This window comes from Lissotriton vulgaris, chromosome 2_1, assembly GCF_964263255.1.
Source record: "Lissotriton vulgaris chromosome 2_1, aLisVul1.2, whole genome shotgun sequence".
Taxonomy (NCBI): domain Eukaryota; kingdom Metazoa; phylum Chordata; class Amphibia; order Caudata; family Salamandridae; genus Lissotriton; species Lissotriton vulgaris.
This window is the reverse complement of record NC_141687.1, coordinates 19,758,071-19,779,797: the sequence shown is the minus strand read 5'-3', so window position 1 is coordinate 19,779,797 and position 21,727 is coordinate 19,758,071.

The following is a 21,727-nucleotide window of genomic DNA, read 5'->3' as shown; positions in this document are numbered from 1 at the left end:
CTTCCTAGGCATTGACCTAGTCCTAGTATTCAGTTGCTGCCTGTGCCTACAGTGTGGGCCAGCGATTTGTGGACTGTGTGCCACATCATGCATTGAACATTCCAGTTTACTCTCAAAACGTGAAAGAAAGAAAGAAGAGCAAATGATGTTACAAGAACAAACTGATCGATTCATGAGGATCGATATATCATGAAGGGTCCGTAGGGAACAAGGAGGGAATGAGGAAATATAAATTTTATGGTCAAGATTGTGTTCCCTAGCGTGTACCCCACCGACTCCATGTACCAGCTTAAAGTGCATGTAACTTCCCTCCTGTGCCAGCTACGAAGACGCAAATACATTTGCGTCCAACGTCAACATGTCCTCTTTCAGACCCACCCTGAATGGGTTGAATAGTCCGTTCCTAAGTATGCTATGCCAACGTCTTTTTGTAGTGTACCTTACGCGTTTTTCAGCTCTGGCAAAGTAGGCCCTGAATTTCTGCCATCGAGCCATTTTTCTGGCTTCTGACTCTAAAATCCTCAGCCCAGGCTGCCTCTGTACCCGTGAACTCTGACTTACTTCTAGCGCGGCCCACCGTGCTCAGCTCAGCCTGCTGCCTGCCAAGACTGACTATAACCTTCGAGTTATCTGTTCCGCTCCTCGAAAATACATTCCTGCCTACTAGCTTCAGTAAACATCTCCCTCATCTGTAGAGCAAAGGGCCAACCTGTCTCCGTGCAAGTAATTCATAGCCTCTGTTACCATGCTTCCATGGAAGGCCCATGCCCCCACGCTTCTCATGCAGACACTCAGGCGCTTATACACGCACTCACAGTCAGTATAGAATAGCTTCTGCCCCAGAGACCTTTCCCTCCAGATAGTATGGTTCCCAAACATCAGATATCAGATATGATAGAAGTACAAGTTGATCTGACATGCCAGACTTCTGTCTCTTTCCGTCAGTGTAAATGTCAAGTTTCCTGCACCCTCCAGTCTCACGTCAATCACACGTCATGCAGCTGCGCGCGCATCCAAGTTTCCGATTTCTGCTGACATTGCAACATTTCCGTTAGTGCCACCCCTTCTGTGACACCTATCTGGTGACGTTTCTAGCACACACGCCTAGTTCACGCCTTCTGATTACGTATTGCTAACACGTGGATACTGTTATCTTGTCTTCTCTCAGCTGTTACGCCTACCACATGTTTTTCTATGACAATGAATTAAGTATATAAGCTATGTACTGTCAATAAAATGTGCTGCGCACTCTTCTATCCCTTCCTGAACCCTGTGTGGTTGCGGGAACATGATAGCTAAGTCATGACCATTCCTTTTTAAGGAATAAAACCCCTAAGAACTCTAACACCACGGACTCTGCCTCCTTCTTTCCGATTGAGTTATTATTGATTAAGTACTTACCTGCATAGAAATTATGATAGTAAATTAAATATTTACCACAGATTCACAGAACTAACTTCAGACAAAATCCCAAACTTACAACCATTTTGGTATTCACAGAAGGCACTTACTCATTTTGGTATTCACAGAAGTTAGGAGTCCTAACTTTACTACTCCTAAACTGAAAAAAATCCTAACTTTAAGACTTTCGGTATTTAGGAGTCCTAAAGTTAGGATTACTAACTTTTGTGAATACCGAAATGAGCAAGTGCCTTCTGTGAATACCGAAATGAGCAAGTGCCTTCTGTGAATACCGAAATGAGTAAGTGCCTTCTGTGAATACCAAAATGGTAGTAAGTTTAGGATTTTGTCTTAAGTTATTCTGTGAAACGGGCCCACTGCCTTGATAGTCATTGTTGCTGTAAGGATGGTATTAGTAAACATAACTAAAGCTACAACTGGAAACACAATGCCCGCGCTGTGATATGATATGCTAGCTCACAAAACATCAACCAAATCACCCTTGCCTTGCCACTTAAAATGCAAGGAACAGGCTGCTTACACACAGAATACGACGTAAAATGTTTTTGTTGCAATGTAATCAACACAATTCTCCCAGGGAATGTTTGTGGAGCGTTGTTCTAGATTGCATTTTGCTACAGCATAGGCTAGAACATGGGTATAAACATTTTCACAGGGGCCATAAAGTTTGGTCTGTGATGTGCCCAAGGGCCACATTGATACCAGCAGGGTGGCAGTCGGGGTTGGTGGTAAGGTTGGTATATGGGAAGGGAGGCATATACATCAGGTGTGTGAATTGAACAATGTGAAACTAAACACTTGGGATTAATCCTGGTTTCCGCATTTAACCAAATTGTGTGATCCTAGGACATTGTCTTATTTCCTTTCCGTCCTTTTTCTTCATTATCACACATGACGTCAGGATGGGTGTTGTACAAAACCTTCTCCTGTATTTGATTGAATCAACTATAATGTTGTTCATATATAATTAAAACGCAGGCCCCCCAAAGAGTTCACGCGACAACAGACGTGCCTCCTATTCACTACTGGCATTGCTGTGAGTGTGGGGGGAAGAATGAATGTTTCTGATTTCATATTTTAAAACTATCACTTTAAAAACAACATACTTCTCAATGCACTGACGTCATCCGGTGTGCTAAGGTGAAACGGTTCTGCATGTCGATGGGATGCACGGTTTCAAGTTTGAACATACTTCATCATACTTTTAAACTTTGGCTGCAAGATGTTTTTTAGTATAAAGGTGTGTCTAAAGTTGCGCGTTGCAGGATACCCTAGTGACTTTCTTTCTTCAACTTCAATTAACCTTTAAATAAATGCATACCTGTTTATTTACCATCTTGAATGTTAGTGCTGAGCCAAGCAAACAGCAGTCCAGTGCTCCTGTTGGCCAGGGGGCCACATCTAAAGGTCAGGAGGAGGCTGCCTGCGCCCCCCCCTCCCCTGGGAGTATTTCGAGTATCACTGGGTTAGAATGTGCTGGCCTGAGGTGCTTTCTTTGTGCAGTGTTCTTCCTAAACAAATGTAAGGCTGCCAAAATAAAATGACGAATTATGTTTAGCAAATAACCAGGCTGCACAAGAAGTCCGGGAAGATGTATTTGTTAGTGGTCTCCCTCTTTTTTGTCTGTCCTCAGTCAGCCTAATGTATGGCACAAACATCAGGATGCTTTGTTTGTCTCGGGAAAGGAATGGGACAAAAGAAACGAGGATGCTGAAAAATAATGAGAGTAGAAGAGAAGACGGATTGAAGACGCGAGAGAAAACAAGAACAATTTTCAAATGCTCACAATGTAGAACAAAAAGCTGTCTCACAACAGAGGGTGCAAAGGTTCAGGCCTTTGAGAGAAGACTCCACTTGCAAGCAAATGATAGAAGAACATGATTGTAAAGAATGGCAGATTTAAAGTCAGAGGAAGCAGGAGTCCTGTCACCAGTGAGAAAGAGTCACAAACCAGCACTTCTGCAACACTTGGAGGAAACGTAGAGGAACCAACAGAACCCAGTGCAAAGGCCACGCCACTGTGCCAGGGACACCGGCAGCCATCTTGTTGAGTTTGCAGAAGCCGAGATCCAAGATATGAGGGAGACCCCAGGAACAGACCAAGCACAGAGAGCTGACATTTTCTTTTAACAGCTTTCTGAGTGCTCTCAGTATCACCCAACCCAACCTTCCAAAAGTCAACAGTTTGATGGGCAGTTGCCATTCCTCAGAAAACATAGGAGTCTGCAATACTGGTGAAGCTTTTCAGAAATCCAAAAAGCTTTCTTTGGCACAGTTTGCTTGGCATTTAGCAAATGTGAAGAAAGTGGCCCTTTTATTCGAGGGATGGACATTTCAGGTGCCTTACAGAGCATGAGACATCCCAATTCCACAAAGATGCACTGAATTGTATATGATGACTAAGCCTGGGCGTAGTTCGCGTAGCCGCACTCCGCGAGCTACGCGAAGATGCACTTGCACTCCGCGAACTACGCATAGCTCCGCGAGCATGCGTAGTAGCTTGCTTGACCAGTTCGCAAGCCATTTTTCGTCTTCGGGAGCGCCGTGGAACTCTGGAACCTGCTCAACACCACATCTCCAGACGTCGCCTTCCTCACGGAAACATGGATGAACGCCTCCTCAGCGCCCGACATCGCCGTCACCATCCCGGACGGATACAAGATCACCCGGAGAAACCGCGTCAACGAGACAGGAGGAGGCATCGCCATCGTCCACAAGAACACCATCCGCATCACGACCTACTCAGACGACACCCTCACAGCCGCTTAACATCTTCACTTCCAGATACACACCGACCCCAAGACCACACTCAGAGGCACCCTCATCTACAGACCCCCAGGACCTCGCACACAATTCAGCGAAGACATCGCAGACTTCATCAGCCCGCACGCCCTCGCCTCCGCTGACTACATCCTCCTAGGGGACCTCAACTTCCACCTGGAGAACAACGACAACCAACACCACCACCACCCTGCTGGACAACCTCGCCAACCTCGGACTCATGCAACTGGTGAACACCCCCACCCACTACGCCGGACACACGCTTGACCCAGTCTTCTCCTCCAGCAAGTACATCTCCTTCAGCCACTCCACCGGGCTCCACTGGACAGACCACAGCTGCGTCCACTTCAGCTTCAAAAAGACCACGACTCACCACCACCCGCAACAGGTTCCCCGCAGGAACTGGAACAAGATCACCACCGACCAGCTCACCACTTCACTGAGCCAGAACCCACCCGCCAGCTCAATGGACCCCAACCAAGCAGCCAACAACCTCACACAGTGGATCACCAATTGCGCTCGCCCAACCAGCCTCGACCACTCGCAGTCCGGCTTCCGCACCAACCACAGCACCGAGACCGCCCTCATCGCAGCCACTGACGACATCCGAGCCCTGCTCGACAACTGGGAAACAGCGGCCCTCATCCTCCTGGACCTCTCCGCAGCATTCAATACGGTCTGCCACCGCACCCTAGTGCAGCGCCTCAGCAACATCGGAATCCAAGAGAAGGCACTGGAGTGGATCATCTCGTTCCTCACCGGAAGAACCCAGAGAGTCCGCCTCCCCCCGTACAGATCCAAGGCCACCGAAGTCATATGCGGCGTACCACAAGGATCATCACTCAGCCCCACCATCTTCAACGTCTACATGAGCCCCCTCGCAGCCATCGTACGCCAACACAACCTCAACATCATCTCCTATGCCGACGACACCCAGCTGATCCTCTCCCTCACCAACGACCCAGGAACTGCCAGAACCAACCTACACGAAGGGATGAAAGACGTAGTCGAGTGGATGAGGAACAGCCGCCTGAAACTGAACTCAGACAAGACGGAAGTCCTCATCCTTGGATCATCACCCTCCGCCTGGGACGACTCCTGGTGGCCCCCTGCCCTGGGCAGCGCACCCAAACCAGCGGACCACGCACGCAACCTGGGCTTCATCCTGGACTCCTTCCTCTCGATGACCAGACAAGTCAACGCCGTCTCATCATCATGCTTCAACATCCTACGCTTGCACCGAAAGATCTTCCCATGGCTCGCCACCGAAACCAGGAAGACGGTCACACCGGCACTCTTCATCAGCCGAATGGACTACGGAAACACCCTCTATACCGGAACCACAGCCAAACTCCAGAAAAGACTCTAACACATCCAGAACGCCTCCGCACGACTCATCTTGGACATCCCCCGACACAGCCACATCTCCGGACACCTGAGAGACCTTCACTGGCTCCTTGTCAGCAAGAGAATCACGTTCCAACTCCTCACCCACGCACACAAGGCCCTCCACGACCTGGGCCCCAGGTACCTCAACAACCGCCTGACCTTCTACACTCCCACCCGCCAGCTACGATCGACCAGCCACGCCCTCGCCGCCGTGCCACGCATCCGAAGATCCACCATGGGAGGAAGATCCTTCTCCTACCTGGCAGCCAAGACTTGGAACTCCCTCCTCATCCACCTCCGCCTGACCCAAGACCACCTCTGCTTCAGGAAGCAACTCAAGACATGGCTGTTCGAGCAGTAGCGGACCCCCCTCCCCCAAGTGCCTTGAGACCCTCTGGTTGAGTAGCGCGCTATACAAATATCCTGATTGATTGATTGATTGCCTGCATGCTCGGGATGTGTAGCGCGCGAAGTTACCCATGAGGTTTGTCCCGCCCGCTCGCGTCCCCTTATTTCCGGTCACTACTAACGTGTTTGCGAGTTATTCTGTGCCAGATTGCAGTTTCTGCGTGTTCGGCAACTCGATCTTACCGACAAGCATCCTCGCGCACGCGAAAATGCTATTGAGTGCGCGAGAACTACGCTACACAGCAGTTTGCGGAGTATTCGACAACTTCGCGTTCTCCGCGGAGCGCGGAGTTGCCGAAACTCCGCAAACTCCGCGAACGGAGCGTAGTTCTTCGCCCAGGGTTAATGATGACCATCTCTGGAGCGGACAGAACCACTCTCCTCTCCTCTCAGCAGACAACAACTCGTGCAGTACAAGTCAGAAGAAGGAGAGACATATTGGAGCTTGTGGTTGAAGTTATTAAAGCGATTGGTAAAAGAGAGCTCAGCTATTGCAGAAAACCAGTTTGCTTTCGAGTTGGAGAACGATTAGATAGATAAAGTTAACTTTCTTGAACTCATCCTTCTCCTGTCGAAATATGACCCACGTCTTAAACAACACATTGAGGGGCATATGTACAAGCCCTTATCACCCTACAACGTCACTTTTACCGACGTTTTGGTGGCGATAGGGGCTCCGCCTTATTAAAAGGCAGCGCTAAGCCCCTTGACGTGGCCTAACGCTACTTTGTACATGAGGCTCCCTTTCAAGCTATGGTTAACGTGAAAGGGGTGGCTAGTCTGTGATGCGGTGGGTGTTCTACCGCAAAACCCATTCATTTTGACTCTGCCCCCTATGTACAAGGGGGCATATATAGGAGGCAGCACCAAAATTAAAGACCAGGTAAATCCTGGTCTTAAGTTGGCAAAATGAGGAGAAATGCATTATTTTTCCTCGTTTTTGCGTTTTCCGTGTGTGCTGCCTCGCAGCACACATGGAAAAAGTAAAATGCCATGGTTTGTTTATGTACAGAAAGGTGTCCCTTCCTGCACATAAACAAACCTTTAAAAAATGCCATTTTGTCACTTACATGTGTGCTGCATGAACAGCACGCATGAAAGTGGCAGAATGGCATTTAAGGATTGTTTACGTGCAGGAAGGGACACCTTCCGAACATAAACAATCCTCCCCTGCACGTAGACACACTTGCACTCTGGTGCAAGGGGGCCTGCATTGGCGCTAAGTTGCTAAACTTAGCACCATCACAGGGGGGAAACGCCAGGCTGCACCACATTCTAAATATGGTGCAGCCTTGTCTTTCGGAAGTGGTGGAGCGCGGCGTTAAGCCAAGGAGGCTAACACAGTGCTCCGCCACTTCCTTGTACATATCCCCCGGAGTCTTTCACTTACAAAGCAAAAAGGAACGGTGGCTGTGGTGCCTCCGTGACCTTCATGTCAAAGACCATCATTAGCTAAGCAACAGAAACCATTTCTAAGCTGATAAAAAAAGACACATTACTAAACAAAAACACAACCCAGGTATGTACTGAAAACCAGATAGACTCAACTCAAGATATACCTGTTGCTGACCAGTGTTCCGTTATCATGCCATACGTCACAGACTCTCTACATGAACACCTAGTAGCAGTCAGAAATTGCACGTTATCAACAGGAAAAGGATTGTTCGAGTTGGTACAAACTGCAATTCAACAAAATGGTCTTGACACAGCGAAGTGCATTGGGAATTTGACTAACATGCTTCCACCATGCAACGTCAGTACAATGGACTCAGAACATGGCTAACCAAAGAATCCCCAAGTCACATACATGTCTGGTGCTATGCACATGTGGGTGGGCAGTCAAAATATCGAATTTTAAATATCGACCTACATTAATATCGAGTTTTTAATATCGTAGGGACAGAATATCGAAGTCAAGAATATCGTTCACCAGATATCGACCCCAAGGTAAGTAATATTGTTTTTAAAATATCGAAGTAATATCGTAAGTAAAAATATCGTTGTTAATAATATAAAAAAAATTTAGTTTTATGTATTTTAGAATGTATTTTATGTGTACGTTAAACATTTTGTTAATGTATTTTTATAAATTTTAAAATAAATGTTTAGAAATTAGTAATTTTGTTAAAGTAAATTTTGCGTTTTACTATCAGAGCGGGTTGTAGGTTTATAGGGGAATAGGGTGGAAAGTAATTTAATTATAATTAATTAATTAATATGTTTTTATTTACAATTGGAATTGATGATTAATTAATTGTTAATTATTCATTGGTAATTAATTGTTATTAATTAGTTAATTATATTAATGACAATGACTGTTTTAATACTTTTTATTTATTGTTATTGTTAATTATTTTTATTGTTAATTAATAATTAATTGGTGATTCGTTTTTATTAAGTGATTAATTTGATAATTACATTAATTATGTGATTTTTTAAGTGTAGTGGGTTGCAAGTTCACAGGGGAATAGGGTGGGAAATAATTAAATTAAATTAATTATTGAGATTGTTTTTATTTATTGGTATTTATTATTAACTAATTGTTAATTCATTATTTATTGGTAATACATTTTTATTAATTAGTTAATTATATTAATTATAACTAATTTAATAATACTTTTTATGTATTGTTTTTGTTAATACTTTATGGGTAATTCCTTTTTAATTAGTGATTCATTATTAGATGGTAATTAATATTTATTAATTAGGTAATTTATAATTATATCAATTTATTATTAATGTTATTAATTGATTAAGTGATAGTTACATTATTTGTGTTTTTGTTATGTGTAGTGTGTTGTGTGTTAAAGGAGGAATAGTGTGGGATGTAATGTTATTTAAGTAAATATTAATTTTAATTTATTTGTATTTATTAATACTTTTTTAAATTAATTATTAATATGGTATTTTTTATAAAAAATGATGTAATTGATAAGTATGTTAATTTAACCCCTACGTTCTCTCGCACTTTCCCTACTGTTGCACTCTCTGGAGTTGGAATGGTAATTTTTACCCCTACGCTATCCAACGCTTTCCCTACTGTTGCACTCTCTGGAGTGGGAATAGTAATTTTAACCCCTAGGCTATCAGGCGTTTTCCCTACTGTTGCACTTACTGGAGTGGTAATAGTAATTTTTACCCCTACGCTATCCAACGCTTTTCCTACTGTTGCACCCTCTGGAGTTGGAATATTAATTTTTACCCCTACGCTATCCAACGCTTTCCTTACTGTTGCAATATGTGGAGTAAGTATATATATTAATTTATATGTAGATGTTTAATTAATTTTAAGATTATATGTTTTAGTTATGATTTTTTAAATATGTTTTAATGTTTATTTCTATAATTTTGTAAATTATATTTATTTTTTACTTATTTTATTAAAACATTTTAAAAAACAATATTTTTAACATTGATATTTTTGACAACTATATATTTTTTCTCGATATTTTTGTACTTACCTTTATGTAGATAGGACTTCGATATTTTTGACATCGATATTTCTGTGTCGATATTTTTGTAGGTCGATGTTCTGTCTTTTGACTTTTTTGTCATACAATCCACATGTGTTAAATCTTGCACTTATTGATCAGTGGCATAATGAAACTTGAGGGGGCCCCCTCCAAAGTACATAGAGGGCCCCCCCCCATTCTCCGCGAGAGTCAAGAGCTCTCAGGCGAGTGACTCACCATACTGCAGGGGCTCACCCCAGCCATAAAAAAAGGATTCTGTTTCCTCCATTGGTCACATCCGCCCTTTCATCTGGCGATTTACATATATGAGTAAAAACTGCTCCTGCGCCCTCCAGCAAAGTTACATAACACTGCCTCCAGCCGGCCCAGCAAACACATCCTCCTACTTGATGACTCACCTTCAAGCGAAGCCCAGTCAGTTGACCACCTCCAAAAACAGACCACCACCTTCGTGCCTGCTACTAACGCATCCATTAATTCTACTCTCACCCCTACGTAACACGCAGTTATGCTTTGCTGCCCGCCTTTAAAACCACCCCTCGGATGTCACTGCTAACCTCTGACCGCCACCCACTGCTCCCCTCTCCACCAGAGAAAGACTGATGGTCGGTCCCCATCTAACCACTGCCTACCAGTAAAGACAGAATTTCAGATACTGCCCTCCCCAGTGCCACTGTAGTAGTTTAAAACATGTTAAACAATTTCTTCAACTGACCACCACAAAGCAGTTCTTCCTGCCAGCCTCTACGGCATCAAAGCCGTTCCTGCTACTTTTCATCCTCTGCATGATGCACACAATAATATTAAATGTACAAAGGGTCCAAGTTTTTGTTTCCTCACACCAACATTAATTTACAGTATGTACCCCACTAAACCATCCCTCCTGTCAAAGGCAAACCTGATCCCTTGTGCAGCATCAGTCAGCAAGTACCCCAAGGACAAACACCAGAGAGAATGCGCCATTCATGTAATTAAACCTACAGTGACAACATAGCACTTCCCCACCCACTGTCAGCCCAGCAAAGTCTGCAACCACACAGTGGCCATCAATACCGGCAACTTCTAAAGCGCATTTCCACTTCCTTTCAAAGGCTGCTCCTGATACATACACTTATGACTTCTGGGCGGCATCAACCACAGACCACAGGCTCAGCGAGTTGATGCGAGTTGCTGACAACTGCATTTATCTTCTATTAAAGAAATCAAGAAGCCATCCAGTGGCTCAGCGAGTTGATGCTCACTGCTGACATCTGCAGTGACCTTCTATTAAAGAAATCAAGAAGCCATCCAGTGGCTCAGCGAGTTGATGCTCACTGCTGAAATCTGCAGTGACCTTCTGTAAATGGAATCAAGAAGCCAGGCGGTGGCTCAGCGAGTTGATGCTCACTGCTGACATCTGCAGTGACCTTCTGTAAATGGAATCAAGAAGCCAGGCGGTGGCTCAGCGAGTTGATGCTCACTGCTGACAACTGCAGTGACCTTCTGTAAATGGAATCAAGAAGCCAGGCGGTGGCTCAGCGAGTTGATGCTCACTGCTGACAACTGCAGTGACCTTCTATTAAAGAAATCAAGAAGCCATCCAGTGGCTCAGCGAGTTGATGCTCACTGCTGACATCTGCAGTGACCTTCTGTAAATGGAATCAAGAAGCAAGGCTGTGGCTCAGCAAGTTAATGTCCACTGCTGACATCTGCAGTGACCTTCTGTACAAGGAATCAAGAAGCCAGGCTGTGGCTCAGTGAGTTGATGATCACAGCTGACTTCTGCATTGACCTTCTCAAAATGGAATCAAGAAGCCAGCTGGTGACTCAGCGAGTTTATGCTCGCTACTGACATCTGCAGTGACCTTCTGTAAAAGGAATCAAGAAGCCAGGCTGTGGCTCAGCGAGTTGATGCGAGTTGCTGACATCTGCAGTGACCTTCTGTAAATGGAATCAAGAAGCCAGGCGGTGGCTCAGCGAGTTGATGCTCACTACTGACATCTGCAGTGACTTGATGTAAAATGGAACCAAGAAGCCAGCCGGTGGCTCAGGAAGTTGATGTGAGTTGCTGACATCTGCAGTGACCTTCTTTGAAAGAAATCAAGAAGCCAGTCGGTGGCTCAGCGAGTTGATGCTCACTGCTGACATCTGCAGTGACCTTCTGTAAATGGAATCAAGAAGCCAGGCGGTGGCTCCGCGAGTTGATGCTCACTGCTGACATCTGCATTGACCTTCTGTAAAAGGAATCAAGAAGCCAGCAAGTGGCTCAGCGAGTTGATGCTCACTGCTGACATCTGCAGTGACCTTCTGTGAAACTAATCAAGAAGCCAGCAAGTGGCTCAGCGAGTTGATGCGAGTTGCTGACATCTGCAGTGACCTTCTGTGAAACTAATCAAGAAGCCAGCAAGTGGCTCAGCGAGTTGATGCGAGTTGCTGACATCTGCAGTGACCTTCTGTGAAACTAATCAAGAAGCCAGCAAGTGGCTCAGCGAGTTGATGCTCAATGCTGACATCTGCAGTGACCTTCTGTGAAACTAATCAAGAAGCCAGCAAGTGGCTCAGCGAGTTGTTGCTCACTGCTGACATCTGCAGTGACCTTCTGTAAAAGGAATCAAGAAGCCAGCAAGTGTCTCAGCGAGTTGATGCTCACTGCTGACATCTGCAGTGACCTTCTGTAAAAGGAATCAAGAAACCAGCAAGTGGCTCAGCGAGTAGATGCTCACTGCTGACATCTGCAGTGACCTTCTGTAAAGGGAATCATGAAGCCAGGCTGTGGCTCAGCGAGTTGATGCTCACTGCTGACATCTGCAGTGACCTTCTGTAAAAGGAATCAAGAAGCCAGCCGGTGGCTCAGCGAGTTCATGCTCACTGCTGACATCTGCAGTGACCTTCTGTAAATGGAATCAAGAAGCCATCCGGTGGCTCAGTGAGTTAATGCTTACTGCTGACATCTGCAGTGACCTTCTGTAAAAGGAACCAAGAAGCCAGCAAGTGGCTCAGCGAGTTGATGCTCACTGCTGACATCTGCAGTGACCTTCTGTAAAAGGAATCAAGAAGCCAGCCGGTGGCTCAGCGAGTTGATGCTCACTGCTGACATCTGCAGTGACCTTCTGTAAAAGGAATCAAGAAGCCAGGCTGTGGCTCAGCGAGTTGATGCTCACTGCTGACATCTGCAGTGACCTGATGTAAATGGAATCAAGAAGCCAGCCGGTGGCTCAGCGAGTAGATGCTCACTGCTGACATCTGCAGTGACCTGATGTAAATGGAATCAAGAAGCCAGGCTCAATCAATCAATCAATCAATCAGTGACACTTATAAAGCGCGCTACATACCCGTAGGGTCTCAAGGCGCTGGGGAGGGGGGGTGCCGCTACTGCTCGAACAGCCAGGTCTTCAGCTTCTTCCTGAAGGAGAGGTGGTCTTGGGTCAGGCGCAGGTCGGTCGGGAGGGAGTTCCAGGTCTTGGCGGCCAGGTAGGAGAAGGACCTTCCTCCTGTAGTCGCTCTTCGGATGCGGGGGACGGCGGCGAGGGCGTGGTTGGCTGATCGGAGGTGGCGTTTGGGAGCGTAGAAGTTGACTCGGCTGTTGAGGTAGCTCGGGCCTTGGTCGTGTAGGGCTTTGTGTGCGTGGGTGAGGAGGCGGAAGGTGATTCTCTTGTTGATGGGGAGCCAGTGAAGGTCTCTCAGATGTCCGGAGATGTGGCTGGATCGTGGGATGTCGAGGATGAGTCTGGCTGAGGCGTTTTGGATCCGCTGGAGTCTCTTCTGGAGCTTGGCGGTGGTCCCGGCGTAGAGGGCGTTACCGTAGTCCAGTCGGCTGGTGACGAGGGCCTGGGTGACGGTCTTCCTGGTCTCTGAGGGGATCCACCAGAAGATCTTCCGTAGCATGCGTAGGATGTTGAAGCACGCCGAGGAGACGCTGTTGACTTGCCTGGTCATGGAGAGGGAGGAGTCCAGGATGAAGCCCAGGTTTCGTGCATGGTCTGTCGGTTTGGGTGCGGTGCCCAGGGCGGGAGGCCACCAGGAGTCGTCCCAGGCGGAGGGTGAAGAGCCCAGGATGAGGACCTCCGTCTTGTCCGAGTTCAGTTTCAGGCGGCTGGTCGTCATCCACTCGGCTACCTCTTTCATCCCTTCGTGCAGGTTGGCTCTGGCGGCGGCGGGGTTGTTGGTCAGTGAGAGGATCAGCTGGGTGTCGTCGGCGTAGGAGATGATGCTGAGGTGGTGTTTGCGTACGATGGCCGCGAGGGGGCTCATGTAGACGTTGAAGAGGGTGGGGCTCAGTGATGATCCTTGGGGGACGCCGCAGATGACTTCGGAGGCCTCTGACTTGTACGGAGGTAGGCGGACTCGCTGTGTTCTTCCGTCGAGGAAGGAGATGATCCATTCCAGCGCCTTGTCCTGGATACCGATGTTGCTGAGGCGCCGTGTTAGGGTGCGGTGGCAGACCGTGTCGAATGCCGCGGAGAGGTCTAGGAGGATGAGGGCCGCTGTTTCTCCATTGTCCATCAGGGCTCGGATGTCATCGGTGGCGGCGATGAGGGCGGTCTCGGTGCTGTGTTTGGCTCGGAAGCCGGACTGTGAGGGGTCGAGGGATCCGTTCGTCTCGAGGAAGGCGGCCATCTGCTTGTTGACGGTCTTCTCGATGACTTTGGCTGGAAACGGTAGAAGCGAGATGGGGCGGTAATTCTTGAGGTCGGTGGGGTCCGCTGTTGGTTTTTTGAGTAGAGCGCTGAGTTCGGCGTGTTTCCAGCTTTCGGGGAAGATGGCGGTGTCGAAGGATGTGTTGATGATGTCTCGCAGGTGGGGTGCGATGACAGCGTCGGCCTTGTTGAAGACGTGGTGAGGGCAGGGGTCGGTTGGTGATCCGGAGTGGATGGAGTTCATCGTGCGGATGGTATCTTCTGTGCTGATCGGAGTCCAGGCGTGGAGGGTGGTGGTGGGGGGGGGTGGCAGGTCGGTCGTGGTGTGCGTTGGTTGGTTGTTGAAACTGCTGTGTATGTCCGTGATCTTGTTGTGGAAGTATGAGGCGAGGGAGTTGCAGAGGTCTTGCGATGGGGTGATGTCGTTGTTTCCTGCGCTGGGGTTGGAAAGCTCTTTCACGATGTTGAAGAGTTCCTTGCTGTTGTGTGCGTTGTTGTCCAACCGGTCCTTGAATGCTGTTCTCTTGGCGGCGCGGATCAGCTGGTGGTGTTTCCGGGTGGCCAGTTTGTAGGAGGTCCTGTTGTCCGGTGTCGGGTCCCTTTTCCAGACTTTCTCGAGGGCTCGGCAGTTCTTCTTGGAGCTCTTGAGTTCGTCGGTGAACCATGGGGCCTTCTTGCTGCCGGGTCTGCTGGGCGGGGTCCTCAGCGGGGCGAGCTCGTCCGCGCAGATGGTGATCCACTTCGTGAGGTTGTCGGCGGCCTGGCTGGGGTTCGCTGAGCTGGCAGGAGGGTGTTGGCTCAGGGAGGTGGCGAGCTGGTCTGCTGTGATCTTGTTCCAGCTTCTGCGGGCGGTGTGTTGCTGGTGTTGGTGGGTCGTCGTTCTCTTGAAGGTGAAGTGGACGCAGCTGTGGTCCGTCCATTGAAGCTCTGTGGCGTGGCTGAAGTCGATGTCAGTGCTGGATGAGAAGACGGCGTCGAGTGTGTGTCCGGCGAGGTGGGTGGGGGTGGACACCAGTTGCTTGAGTCCCAGGTTGGCGAGGTTGTCGAGCAGGGTGCTGGTGTTGTGGTTGTTGTTGTTCTCCAGGTGGAAGTTCAGGTCCCCCAGGAGGATGTAGTCAGCGGAGGGGAGGGCATGCGGGCTGACGAAGTCGGCGATGTCCTCGCTGAATTGCGTGCGTGGTCCGGGGGGTCGGTAGATCAGGGTGCCTCTGAGGGTGGTGTTCGGGTCGGTGTGGATCTGGAAATGCAGGTGAGGCTCAATGAGGCTCAATGAGTAGATGCTCGCTGCTGACATCTGCAGTGACCTTCTGTAAAGGAAACCAAGAAGCCAGGCTGTGGCTCAGCCAGTTGATGCTCACTGCTGACATCTGCAGTGACCTTCTGTAAAGGGAATCAAGAAGCCAGGCTGTGGCTCAGCGAGTTGATGCTCACTGCTGACATCTGCAGTGACCTTCTGTAAAAGGAATCAAGAAGCCAGCCGGTGGCTCAGCGAGTTCATGCTCACTGCTGACATCTGCAGTGACCTTCTGTAAATCGAATCAAGAAGCCAGCCGGTAGCTCAGTGAGCTAATGCTCACTGCTGACATCCATCTGCAGCGACCTTCTGTAAAAGGAACCAAGAAGCCAGGCTGTGGCTCAGCGAGTTGATGCTCACTGCTGACATCTGCAGTGACCTTCTGTAAAAGGAACCAAGAAGCCAGGCTGTGGCTCAGCGAGTTGATGCTCACTGCTGACATCTGCAGTGACCTTCTGTAAAAGGAATCAAGAAGCCAGGCTGTGGCTCAGCGAGTTGATGCTCACTGCTGACATCTGCAGTGACCTGATGTAAATGGAATCAAGAAGCCAGCCGGTGGCTCAGCGAGTTCATGCTCACTGCTGACATCTGCAGTGACCTTCTGTAAAAGGAACCAAGAAGCCAGTCTGTGGCTCAGCGAGTTGATGCTCACTGCTGACATCTGCAGTGACCTTCTGTAAAAGGAATCAAGAAGCCAGCCGGTGGCTCTGTGAGTTGATGCTCACTGCTGACATCTGCAGTGACCTTCTGTAAATGGAACCAAGAAGCCAGGCTGTGGCTCAGCGAGTTGATGCTCACTGCTGACATCTGCAGTGAGCTTCTGTAAATGGAACCAAGAAGCCAGGCTGTGGCTCAGCGAGTTGATGCTCACTGCTGACATCTGCAGTGACCTTCTGTAAATGGAACCAAGAAGCCAGCAAGGGGCTCAGCGAGTTGATGCTCACTGCTGACATCTGCAGTGACCTTCTGTAAAAGGAATCAAGAAGCCAGCAAGTGGCTCAGCGAGTAGATGCTCACTGCTGACGTCTGCAGTGACCTGATGTAAATGGAATCAAGAAGCCAGCAAGTGGCTCAGCGAGTAGATGCTCGCTGCTGACATCTGCAGTGACCTTCTGTAAAAGGAATCAAGAAGCCAGCCGGTGGCTCAGCGAGTTGATGCTCACTGCTGACGTCTGCAGTGACCTGATGTAAATGGAATCAAGAAGCCAGCAAGTGGCTCAGCGAGTAGATGCTCGCTGCTGACATCTGCAGTGACCTTCTGTAAAGGGAACCAAGAAGCCAGGCTGTGGCTCAGCCAGTTGATGCTCACTGCTGACGTCTGCAGTGACCTTCTGTAAAGGGAACCAAGAAGCCAGGCTGTGGCTCAGCGAGTTGATGCTCACTGCTGACATCTGCAGTGACCTTCTGTAAATGGAATCAAGAAACCAGCAAGTGGCTCAGCGAGTTGATGCTCACTGCTGACATCTGCAGTGACCTTCTGTAAATGGAATCAAGAAGCCAGGCTGTGGCTCAGCGAGTTGATGCTCACTTCTGACATCTGCAGTGACCTTCTGTAAAAGGAATCAAGAAGCCAGCCGTTGGCTCAGCGAGTTGATGCTCACTGCTGACGTCTGTAGTGACCTGATGTAAATGGAATCAAGAAGCCAGCCGTTGGCTCAGCGAGTAGATGCTCGCTGCTGACATCTGCAGTGACCTTCTGTAAAGGGAACCAAGAAGCCAGGCTGTGGCTCAGCGAGTAGATGCTCACTGCTGACGTCTGCAGTGACCTGATGTAAATGGAATCAAGAAGCCAGGCTGTGGCTCAGCGAGTAGATGCTTGCTGCTGACATCTGCAGTGACCTTCTGTAAAGGGAACCAAGAAGCCAGGCTGTGGCTCAGCGAGTTGATGCTCACTGCTGATGTCTGCAGTGACCTGATGTAAATGGAATCAAGAAGCCAGGCTGAGGCTCAGCGAGTAGATGCTCACTGCTGACATCTGCAGTGACCTTCTGTAAAAGGAATCAAGAAGCCAGGCTGTGGCTCAACGAGTTGTTGCTCACTGCTGACATCTGCAGTGACCTTCTGTAAAAAGAATCAAGAAGCCAGCCGGTGGCTCAGTGAGTTAATGCTCACTGCTGACATCTGCAGTGACCTTCTGTAAATGGAATCAAGAAACCAGCAAGTGGCTCAGTGAGTTGTTGCTCACTGCTGACATCTGCAGTGACCTTCTGTAAAAGGAATCAAGAAGCCAGCAAGTGGCTCAGCGAGTTGATGCTCACTGCTGACATCTGCAGTGACCTTCTGGAAAAGGAATCAAGAAGCCAGGCTGTGGCTCAGCGAATTGATGCTCACTGCTGACATCTGCAGTGACCTTCTGTGCAACTAATCAAAAAGCCAGGCTGTGGCTCAGCGAGTTGATGCTCACTTCTGACATCTGCAGTGACCTTCTGTAAAAGGAATCAAGAAGCCAGCAAGTGGCTCAGCGAGTAGATGCTCGCTGCTGACATCTGCAGTGACCTTCTGTAAAGGGAACCAAGAAGCCAGGCTGTGGCTCAGCGAGTTGATGCTCACTGCTGACGTCTGCAGTGACCTGATGTAAATGGAATCAAGAAGCCAGGCTGTGGCTCAGCGAGTAGATGCTTGCTGCTGACATCTGCAGTGACCTTCTGTAAAGGGAACCAAGAAGCCAGGCTGTGGCTCAGCGAGTTGATGCTCGCTGCTGACATCTGCAGTGACCTTCTGTAAAGGGAACCAAGAAGCCAGGCTGTGGCTCAGCGAGTAGATGCTCACTGCTGACATCTGCAGTGACCTTCTGTAAATGGAACCAAGAAGCCAGGCTGTGGCTCAGCCAGTTGATGGTCACTGTGGACATCTGCAGTGACCTTCTGTAAAGGGAACCAAGAAGCCAGGTGGTAGCTCAGCGAGTTGATGCTCACTGCTGACGTCTGCAGTGACCTTCTATAAAGGGAACCAAGAAGCCAGGCTGTGGCTCAGCCAGTTGATGGTCACTGCGGACATCTGCAGTGACCTTCTGTAAATGGAATCAAGTAGCCAGGTTGTGGCTCAGTGAGTTAATGCTCACTGCTGACATCTGCAGTGACCTTCTGTGAAAGGAACCAAGGAGCCAGGTTGTGGCTCAGCGAGTTGATGATCACTGCTGACATCTGTAGTGACCTGAAGTCATACATTCTTATCCTGACAAAGTAGACCCATTTCTAAGTCCTTGAGAGGTCAATATATTGAGATGTAGAAAATCTGACATTAGCAACTTGTGTTATTTAGAGCATTTTGAAACAGTAGAAGTGTTACATGCGTGCTATGTACAAACATTGTTATAAATGTAATGCAGCTGTATCCCCCTCCGTATCCAAGATCTCCGACCCCCAACTACCCCAAACTAACCCTTCTCTCTAATACCATACAACCTATCAAAGGTCACCACCCTCTGACTGAAAACTCTACTGGTCCCACCCTGAAGGAGATCTCGGTCATCTCCTAAACATACTCACCCCCACCCCCAACAATTAGTAAGCCTGAGCAGCCCCCCTCCAGTAACTACTGCTGAGTCCCACCCCCACCAAGGACCCACATCGGTAGAAACCCTACCATTAGGTGAAGTGAGTCCTACGACCCACCCTTTCATCCTATATCCATCTCAGACCTCCCAGGATATTGCGGCATGGATTAGCAAATTTAGCACCACAAATATGGAAATTTAGCGGCACAAATATGGAAATTTGGTGGCATTTTTTTGGCACTTTATTTAGCAATATTTTTCAATGCCAAACGCAGAGATCTTATTTTCATGGTAATTTACAACGTGAAAGTCTAACCAAAGCACTGTGCACAGTATTTATGCTGTCAGGTTTATCTACTATATGTACCGTGTAGTATTTATGTTCACAATGCTTCCATCTTAAGCACTGTGCCGTAATCACCTATGGATTTGTATACATATTTGAGGGGAATACAATTGTAATTATTTCCATTGGGAAGGCCTATGTATATTTTGTGTATTTACAATTTAGACAATTTGTTTTGGGTCAAGGGTTACATATATACATAAGCGTGTAAATGAATATTGCCCACTGATCCTGTATGCTCGTCTCCTTGGCCATGTTTGTGTAATTCTTCTGAGCAGTCCAAATCTAGTCCAATATCTGCTGCTGATTATAATACAAAAACAATCATGTCCGGAGAGATTGCTCTGAGAGGGACCGGCGTCTGGCTGACGCTATAATGTGTGTAAATGCTGTTGCTCCTTTCAGCATCCGCAGAGCTGGTCACACAGTCCTTGTACACAGCTGCAAGCTGTGAGAGGACTGGAATGCGGTCAGCCATCGCACGCCAAAAGAGGTCAGTGTCGATCCTCCTGAAACTGATGCCTGTACTGCTTCTGGGTCTACATGTTCAAAGTAGAGGCGTAGCTCCTGATCAGGAGCTTCGCTCAAACCAGGGATGGCTGAATATGCTCTCTTGTCCTTGGGCAGGATGCAGTGTCGAGCAGGATTGAAAAGGCGCACTTGTTTCAAGAATCCAGTGCCTTGTTGGGCCTCCCCCATGTACTTGACAGCCTTTTCCAGAGAATTTTCAAAAGCTTCATTAAGCTGGGCTATTATCTTTTTTTCTGTGCCCGAGTTAATTTAGCCCCTGCAGTGGTCCCTAGAAGTCGTTGCAGTGCCTCCAAAGTGAGGACTGAATTGTTTGCGAGCCTCATGTGGCGGTCTTCTGGATAATCGTACACCTTCATTGTCACTGGTGTCTGACTCTGGAATAAGTCCATCAGATCTAAAATGTTTTCACATTTTTCTGCCACAATGTCCAGCTGAACTTTAATACAGTTTTTTGGTCACTGTTCAGAATCCTTTGCAGATTTTCAAGGGAATCTGGGGGCACTCGCATATCAGACTCAACATCGAAGTGCTCGCAGTGGTACTGGACAGCAAACCAAGAATTCCAGCGGGTACTGCAAGGGTCAGGTGTCATCCGTGGTTTCATCTAATGGTTCTCAGCAAGATGGTGCAGGTACCTTCTCTTTCTGTTACCAGCCATGTAAAAGATTTGCAAGAAGTACAGAAGGAAAGCATTGAGCTCCAGAAAAGTCTTCCTGAACGACTCTCCATAAATGTTCATTGTGTGTGCCAAGCAGGTGATATGTTTGGAGTTTGTATAAAGATTTCTCAACACAGTGTTGTATGCCTTGAGCATGTATGCCACATTGTCAGTGTTAAAGGAAATAACGTTCTGAAAGGCTATGCTCTACTCTGTGCGTACCTTCACAACTGCTTGAACTACAGTCCCATGGTTGCACTGTGAGAGGAACACTGTGTCTGCCAAGTGGGTGTGGATCTGACGGCCATCCTGAGCAGAGACCAATGCAAATAACACATTCAACGCACAGCGCCCTTCGACATCAGGCGTTTCATCAAATATAACACTGATCTTCTGATCTCGCAAGTGTTCTTTCAGCTTTTCTTGGCCCCTACATATATATCTGGGAGATAACGAAGCTGATGACTTCCAGTTACCGCTCGACGTTTCCGTACTCACTCGTGGTGAATCTTACGCAACACATGTTTTGCTCAACAGAATGTTCAGTGCTGTGCAGACATTGACCCACTCATTTATTATTTCCTAGCTTAAGGCACCGGCAGCTGTACTATTTGTGAAAAGTGAGTTCACAGTTATCCGACGGGCATGTTTCAGTGAAGAGTGAGGGTCTGAAGCCTCTGCACACCGCTTCAAGTGTTTTTGGGACCGCACATGCATATCCACTGTATGTTTCCGGGTATGGTCCACCACCACCTTGCACAGACCGCAAAACAGCATGAATCACATCACTGTACTCCCTGGCCCGATCCGCTGCGGTTAGCTGGTAGGTAGATGGTATCGGAGTTTCACAGCCTTCACAGGCGGCAGAAGCTTCTCCATCCTGCTTTTGATGTGGTGCTCAACGTTCCCCTGGAATCCAAAGGATCTTTGGGAGTTGTGGTGCAGTCACATAACTCATCTTCAAATATATTTGGTGTTATTTGATACGTTCCATAGGGAAAAACAGGCATTGCAATTGTTGAACGGAAAGTTAAGAAAATGTAGGGAAGCAGTGATTAAAAATGCATGCAACTCTGAAGCATGTGCAAATGGCAAAAACATGGTAAACTTACTGAAACAAAACCACAATGGAAAATGGCGCCCCCAAATGGAGGAGAGCAAACAGTGTTAAACAGCACAGTCCGTTGCAAGGAAAGGGAGCGTGAAACCTTTTGAAGCAAAGTTGCATATATGGAGAGTAAATATATACAGGAAGGCAGAAGTCCTGTGTAGTGAGATGGCACACTGGTAGGTCCCTTTAGGCAAGTCTGGAC